Source organism: the organism of the source record quoted next, unplaced genomic scaffold (genome assembly GCF_019419815.1).
Source record: "Pyrus x bretschneideri cultivar Hongxiangsu unplaced genomic scaffold, Pyrus_bretschneideri_v1 Contig20, whole genome shotgun sequence".
Lineage (NCBI taxonomy): Eukaryota > Viridiplantae > Streptophyta > Magnoliopsida > Rosales > Rosaceae > Pyrus > Pyrus x bretschneideri.
The window spans coordinates 2,912,167-2,921,006 of record NW_025999502.1 but is presented as its reverse complement, the minus strand read 5'-3'; the positions used below and the strand labels follow the sequence as shown (position 1 = coordinate 2,921,006).

Below are 8,840 nucleotides of genomic sequence, written 5' to 3'. Positions count from 1 at the left end.
CTCTTCTATTTTGTGTGATCACGGTTAAGCTACGTCAATATTTTATATTATTTTTTTATAGAGATAATAAGACAAAAATGAATAATAATATAAAATGTTGACGTGGTTTAACCGTAATCACACAAACAGAAGGGCACAGCAGGGCACCGAAAATGGGAGGGCAAACAATCCTTGTCCGCTTATGTACGTGGGAATACATGGAAAGTGATCATCTCCAGATCCCTTCCACCTGAGCCTCTTGAACAACAAATTTAGACCCTTAAAATTTGATGCAACGGCTAAAAATAGAGAGTCTCATTAAAAGTTATAATAATTTTAGTCGTTTGATCAAATTTCAAAAATTCGAATTCATTGATCAAGAGGCTAAGATGAAAGGATCCCTTTCCGAAATACGTCAGGGTTTTCCGGCTGTTGCCTCATACTATTCATATAGGGGTCAAGATTATAAAGGTGTGTTAGCTGCCTATTCGATTTGAAAGGAAAAGGCCAAAAAAAAAAAAAAAAAAAAAAGGATGCTTCCCTTTTGTATCTATGTTTTGAAAGAAAGAAATAAAGAAATGGCTGCTGTCATGCTTTTCAAAAGAATCAAAAGGGCTGCTGCGGCTATATGTGGTTTTTTTTTTTTTTTTTTTTTTTTTTGGGAAACTGCGGCTATTTGAGCTCTGACAATAAAAAAAACAAAAGAGTTGGTGCTGCCATTTCGTTTTTGGATGGACTAATGAAGGGCTGCTGCGTTTTCGAGTGCTTGTTTTAAAAGGAGAAGGATCCTCGCCGGATGATTTTTTTAGAGATTCTAGGAATTCTGTGATCGTGATTTTTTATTGTACATTATGCAGTTAAAAATTATTTTAAATTTTAAAATTAAATATAAATAGTACCTAACGAAAACTAACGCACGATGTACGATGAATGATCATAATCACGAGGATCCCTACGATCCTCAGAAAAAGGATCCAGCGAGGATCCTTTTAAAAAGCTTTCGACGTCAAGATGCATACATGTCAGTTTATGTTAATTCGTTTTGATTTCATTGGTTTTGTTGTTGCCGTCTCATAAAAAGGAAAATGTTAAGGAGACTAAATAAAAAAAAATTAAAATTATGATTAGATTATTATTTAAGTGTTAATAAACGTGGTCATTTTTATTGATGACATATCATTTAGTTTGTAAATTTTGTCTACAAATTTTGTCTTTCTAGTATTACCCATGAAAAAAATAGTCAATTTGCTTTTACAATGACAAAGTCATTTTTGAGGGAAAAATCTTGGGCTATCTCCAACCGAAGAAGGGCCAGAGGGGTCATTTTAGACCTATAGCCCTCCAAGAAATTAATATTTTAATGAAGAATGCCATGCTATATTTCTTACCATCTCTAACCAAAGGGCCAGAGGGTCATAGGCCAAACATAGCCCTGCGACAAAAAACCATCTCCAACCGAGGGGGCCAAGGGGTCATAGGCCAAACATATCCCTGTGACAAAAAATCATCTCCAACCGAGTGGGCCAAAGAATCATAGGCCAAACACAATTTATTATTTTAATTTAAAAACTACAACAACTTAAATTTAAAAACTACCTACTTAAATTTGAAGTCTATAATCATCATCATCATCATCATCATCCGCCATTATAGGATTATAGTCGGAGGTAAACAACTCTTGTTGGGCCATAATTTCCCTCTTTTTCCTATCAAAATAGCCCTTACTCGTTTGAGTGTAATCCGAAATGTTCTTTTGCATATTCCTATCATCCATCTTTTCTTGTAATTGTTTGGCCCATTCTTCGTGCCTATGGTTCCTTTCTTCCGCAGCAATGGCATTTTGCTCAGCCATTAATCACAAAGAGGCCGCCATTTTCTGTTGAAATGCATAATCATCCTTTGTCTTGCCCTTTCCTTCAATTTTCAGGCCACATTTCGTCCCATAGCCCTAGGTATGGACCCTTCACCCAAAGACGGATTTTCTACCATTGTTTCTTGAATGGTAGGAGATCCATCTTCATCCCCATATGCAGTTGAGGATGCATTTCCGAACACCGGCGTACAACCAACTCTTTGTTGAGGTGGATCTTCAAATAACACCCACCCTTTACAAATTTCCCAACAACTGTGATGATTAAAGGGTTTCGAGTTGTCCTCTATATACAATTCCACCGCTTGGCGTATTTAGAAAATATAATTACAAAAATTAAGGGAAATTAATTTATGGAATTAAATGTAATATGATTAAATATTTAAAATAAATTGTGAAAACACTTACTTCGTCGTAGTAATTGGCGCCGCTTTCATGTTTGCTTGCGGCCTTTAACAATGCTTGATGCCATTTATTCAAACTTGGATGAAAATGTTTCTTCCATCTTAAAGAACAACTCTCGTAGTTTCGGGTATTCAGTGGAGTGGTGCATTCGTAGAACTTACAGTATTTTTTCGACGTAAGAGTCCAAACACCTTCACTTGTTAAGAACCCCCCCCCTCACACTATCTTCCGAGACCCATCTATAAGCCATGCAAAGAGCTTCATCTTCTTTTCGAATCCAAGCCCTACCTTTCATTGCAGATGTGGTCATTTGAAAATTATTGAAAAAATTGAAGGAAAGATTATTGGAAGCGGTAAGAAAATAGAATGTGAAGAATTGAAAAAAAATGAAGTAAGATAGTATGGAATGGTGAAAATTATGTGAGAAATGGTGTAGGAATGGCTTAGGTATTTATAGGAAAAAAATAGGAATTTTAAAATAAAAAAAAAAATTCAAATCCAACCATCACCTAGCGTCATGCTGATGCCAAGTAGCCATTGGTTTCAAACTTTTGGGCCAACCGGTTGGCTTGTTTTCCCTTTTTTGGCCAAGTGGGGCCCATGAGCCGTTGGGCCTAGCTCTCGGTTGGAGACGGTTTTTGTGTCATTTGGGGCTATTTTCGGCTCTCCAACCGGATTGGTTGGAGATGGCCTTATAGCAGCCCGTGAGACAGAGTCATTTTCAAGTATCTTGAGAGAAAAAAATAAGTTTGCATTTGTGTGGTTTCAAAAGTTTAATTCTTATTTTGATCACTTTCCATGGTGCTTTAACAAGAAATCAATTATGAGAATGTATCTTGTGATTTTTGTAACTAGTTGATTTTAAAAATAAATAAAAAAATTCATCGTAGATACATTTTGCATGTTCGCGTTAGTATTTTGATAAGTTCGAGGAGAAGGTGATTGACGGATGCACTAGTGTCATGCTACTTCCACTCGAAAGCTGAAGAGAGATCAAGTAGCAAAACACGGAGACAAAACTGCCTACTAGTTTGTGTGTCTAGTTGATGAGTTTTCCAAGTCTTTATATACTCATTTCCCTTACTATTTGTCCTAACTTGGGAGCCCAATGATTCTCTCAGTTTTGGGTTTTGCCTCGTTAAATCCTACATCTGTTGTGCAAATTTTATTTGTTTATTTATTTGCATATGTGTAGGATATTTTTGTGCGGTGTGTATGATGTAATTAACTTGAGAATTAAAATTGACATTAGATTTTTAAGTAGGATATTTTCCTATTGAGATTGTTCTTAAAATTCTATGATTTGGTAAGTTAAACTAGTACCGGTCCTAGAACTTTAAAGAACAATCTCAACAGAAAAACAAATCCAACACATCATTTGATTATGTAAAATAACATTAATATAATAGGAGATAACGATTAAGATCTTAAATAAATAAAGATATTAAAAGATTTAAAATTCTAGATTAGTAATACAAATACATTTTAGAGATGAAGGATAAGCAACAAAAGAAACCGGTGCACAAACTTGAAGATGGAGAGATCAAGTGTCAATTTGAAGATGGAAAGCTCCAATTTGGCGCGGGCATAACAACTCATCTTATTTGAAATTAGAGAAAAACTTCTCAAAAAATTCAAAAGTTGAAATTTGTAATGGTTCTGGCAAAATTTCTGTATTGAAACGGTAAACATCGTCCATGTTTATAAATTTTCCGATATCTCACCAATGTAGGATGAAGTTTGCATTTCACACTCGCTTTCCATATCAATTTTTGATTTTACGGATATTTCGAAAGGAATATCGACAACTTCGTTGATATTTTAAACACTGTTGCACATCACGTATATAGATAACACTCGTGTGGTTATGCTCGTAATAGACATCTACCTCCTACTACAACAAAAGTAAAATTCAGAAACCCCACTTCCCATATAACATAAAATATATAACTTAAATCAGCTAAAAGACCAAACTAGCCGCATAACTTTTTCTGAGAGGCATTTCATCAAACACGTACTTTACGAACGCTAAGCAACTTCACATCGTCAATGATGGGGCCGCACAGAGACCCAGAGTGGTCGGCGGACATGGTGTAAAACGTGCTGTAGAACATGATCCTGGTTCGAGGCCCCACGGCGGTGAAAAGGAGCCTCGCGCGCTTGAACCCACCTTTGCCTTTGGACTGGTACGGCACCTTGAGGGTGTCTTTGCCGGCAAACGCCTCGACGATGAGGGAGCCTTCGCAGGCGTTGTTGGAGTCACCTACGGAGAATGTAAGGGCGTAGAGCTTGCCAGGCTTGGTGAAGACGACTTGGGCCAATGCACTTTCTTTGCCGCCGACAAGCTCGATGGCTCTACGGCCTTCGGGTACGAAGAAGTGCTTGGAGTCAATGTACTTAACGGCCTTGAGAGACTCGATGATCCAGCCTGGGAGTGGGCTGTGGTCGTCTTCTATGTGGGGTGGGATTAGGACTCCCCATGATGCGTTGGGCAACACATAGGGCCCTTCTTCAAAGTTTCCATTTTTCAACAAGTTGGCTGGAAAAATAATAATTGAACAAAAAGAAAAGTAACTGTTTCTGGTATAAAAAATGACAACATTAAATGTTTGTAACATATGTATACGTCATATTGTTATTACGTGTCATATCAAATTCACGTACAATTGACTTGGGTTACAAGTTAGTTCAATCTTAAAAAGAAGGCAATCGATAATATGGTTAGTAATGTATTAATAGAGCTCAATAAAAAAAATTGTATCAATATAGTACCAATGAAATTTTTCTTAAATTCCGCGTAAATGATATTTAAAAAATAATAATTTAGATTTGACAAGTTATGTTATCAAATTATCACTTTGGACAATATACTTGACGCTATAAATGATTCATATTAACAAGAGCAAACAAAAAACCACAACTTTTTACCTCTAGTACGTTTAGGAGGTTCCAACAGCTTCAAAGCAACAGAATCAATAAGTGGGCCACAAGCAGGATCTTCCTCCCCCCAGGGTTATGGATCACAAGCTCAACGTCATCAAAATCTGCATTAAAACCCCATGCATACGAATCCCATCCATTGCAGCTGTACATTGTCTGGATTGGTATTATTCCCCAGTCATTTTTTTCAACGTTGGGATTGACGGACACGTTCAGCTTCTCCTCCTGCCCGCACGTCCGACCGCCGGTGAATGTGATGGAGTAGAAGCCGCCTTTTGTGAGCTTCAACTTCTGCTTGATCAAGGCCTCCTTCCCAAGCCTCACTGCGAAGCCGCCCTCAGGGACGACCAGCAGCATGTCACCTTGTTTTTTACCTGATTTTATGTACTCGACGAAGCCTGATATTTCCCAGTTGGGAATTGCATTAGGGTTCGTCACTACTGTGCCCTTGAGTTCTGAATGCTTTGGACCGTACTCGAAGTTGCCGTTGGGTAATAAGCCTGAGAAATGAATAGGGTTATGGTCAATAACATGTAAATTCACTCAAACAAATCTTACAGTTGTGACCGCTAACTGACATGACAATATTTGATTTGTTCGCATATACCACATCATTTAAAGGCCAAAACTCTCAACAAAATTAATTTTAAGAAATAATATGAAATGCAAAGGACCACCAAAGCTAAAGTTAGTAAGTTTTACTAGCATGTAAGATTGTATTTGCCTTTGTTCCTAATATTAAATCATATTATTGATGCCACGAGAGGATCACATGTTATGTATCGACCGATCATGTGATGTGATCACATTGTTGCTTGTTTTCTAGTTTCTCCCCCAACAATAAAAATAGTAATTGTGATATATGAACATGGGGTGATGTGCCAATGTCGAAACCCATAATAAATCTATTGCCATTTAATTAGAAAATCAAATAATATAATGTAATACAGATATGTTCGGATTAGTCATTCACTTATTATAATTTTAGTAATTTTATAAATCTAGTGTGTACTAGTTATATTCGTAAAAAGAGTTCAAACATAAGACACCGGTCACAAGAGTAAATATTTTAAATCAATTGAAATACCTACAAATTTCTTGTACGTGTGACATGTTATCTACAAATGAATTGTTATGCAAGTATAAACAAGTTCACATGTGACATCACTAAAAAGTAGTTGGTAGTCACATTATAATGATATGGTTAATGATCAATATTTGATCAAGGGTGGCACCCACATAGTTGATCAAATCTTGTCGATGACCTTATGGGGGACAAAATCCTTATCTAGGACTTGTCTAGTACCCAAATTAGATAGCCGATTGATTGTATCGATCATCCTTTTGAGTTTTGAGTGTATAAAATGTCAACAATAAGGGTATTTTAGTCATTATCAACGTATTAAGTACAACTTGGGAACTAGATGAAAACGATATATAGCGGTGCTGCCAGCCATGCAAACAAGATGTACAGCTCCGCCCGACAAGATTTCCAGTGCAAAAAGATAGTCTAGGGCCCTTTTCATGTGCAAAAATATCATGTATATTTTAGTGTCAATTTGGCGGTACGGTATTAGATTAAATGATGTGTAAGTTGGACTAAGACAATGTGTCACAATTATTTGATATCGATTTATGAGCTACGAAGTCAAATTTAAAATTTTTCACTTAAAAATAATGATAAATATTATTAAATCGTAATACTGAATGTAGCTACCATCCTTCAACATGATCGAAAATGATATACATAAACTAAGCAGCTAGCTAAAACGTTTTTTGGGCACTGAAAGAAATGAACACATAGCCAACCAAAAATATATGCATATGCTCCCGAAGAAGACTTTCTCCCAAGCAGTATGGCATTTTCATATTTCTTTTTCTTTCAATTATAATTTGTGTTTTCAATTTAGAAGAAGAAATTACTAATTAGTCTTACATTTTTGTGGTATTTTTCATTGTTTATAGTTGTAGGTTCTTCAATTTGACTCATGTAAACAATAATTTCGTATGACTCATTTATGGCTTAGCTTGAATTCTAGCTATCGTGGTATTAAAAACTTAGGAGAAGAAATTTATTATTTGCAGGACTTTATGTCACATCCCGGCTCGGGTGCCCACCACATTTCGGGCTCGAGTCCACCACGCCTTCACAGTTTTGTTTCTAGGAACTGACACAAGAACTTCCCGGTGTGTCACCCATCCTAGGATTACTCTCAAGCGAACTCGCGCGCTTAACTTTGAAGTTCCTACAGAACCTGAAACCAGTGAGCTACCAAAATGCCTCGTGCTAGGTAGAGATGGGAATATACATATAAGGCTTACAGGATCCGGTAGGGATGAGAATATACATATAAGGCTTACAGGATCCACTCTCTTGGACGATGTGGGATGTTACAATCCACCCCCCTTAGGGGTCCGACGTCCTCATCGGCACATTTGGCCAAGGATTGGCTTTGATACCAAATTGTCACATCCCGGCCTGGGCCCTCATCACATCTCGGGCTCGACTCCACCGTAGCACGATATTGTCCGCTTTGGGCCCCGACCACACCCTCACGGTTTTGTTTCTGGAAACTCACACGAGAACTTCCCGGTGAGTCACTTATCCTGGGATTGCTCTTGCGCGAACTCGCTTAACTTCGGAGTTCTTACGGAACCCGAAGCCAATGAGCTCCCAAAAGTCCTCGTGCTAGGTAGAGATGAGAATATACATATAAGGCTTTCAGGATCCACTCTCCTGGGCGATGTTAAAAGAGTGTCTGAACTCACTGCGATAAGTTTTTGTGTATCCGAAACACAAGATAGTATATTATATGTTATAATATAAATAGACGACATAACTGTAAGGGTATATTTCACAATTTTCTTCTACTTATGTTATAACACTTAATGTGTCGACGGATGTTTCAATATACTTAAAAATCTCTCACTTATTGCATAGGGACTAAACCAGAAGCAGATAAGATCGCTTATAATACAAGACTTCAATATTGATGACAACTTCCTACCTTGGAGCTGTATGAAAATCGTCTATAAATAAAGAGATAAAAACAGCATAAATAACAGAGGAGAGCTTACCATCTGTGACAAATGATAAGGTGACGTGGAAATTAGCTGCACATAGCAGAACAAGCAGCACTGTGAGTTTGTTATTCATCGTGACTCTCAGAGTGTTTATGCGTGAGAGAGAAGGGTTGGAAGGGTTTGAGTTGAGATCCCAGGGATTGAGCACTGGTTTATATACTGCTGGCCGACATGGAAAAGCCTCCGAGTTTGCAGTAAACCACGTGAATGACATTATTGGAAGGCTCAGAGGCATCCTTTGGCTACACACCACCTTCCTCGAAGTTTGCAAAACATGCGTATATTACGAAACTCTTCCTTAATCCTGGTCCATAGCTAGAAAACCCGCTGCCAAGGCAGTCTTCACAAAAAACCAACGCTTCATTGACTCTCTATTAATAAAATGTACTTTTATTTGCGATTAATTGATTGATTGAAACTTGGGATTACGTGAAAGTAAAAAACTTTTATATCCTCATTTTGGAGCTAAACTCATACTTCACTTGCGAGCTATGTATTTTTTTATCAAAAAAATTTCATAATAATCGTTTAATTTTGTTGTCTTTATTTGAGGATCATTCTT

General features: G+C 37.2%; 1 pseudogene; it reads right to left on the bottom strand.

The window, feature by feature from the left end:
* Window positions 1-4,041: 4,041 nt before the first annotated feature.
* On the bottom strand, window positions 4,042-8,621 carry LOC103940075 (annotated as a pseudogene).
* Window positions 8,622-8,840: the final 219 nt, after the last annotated feature.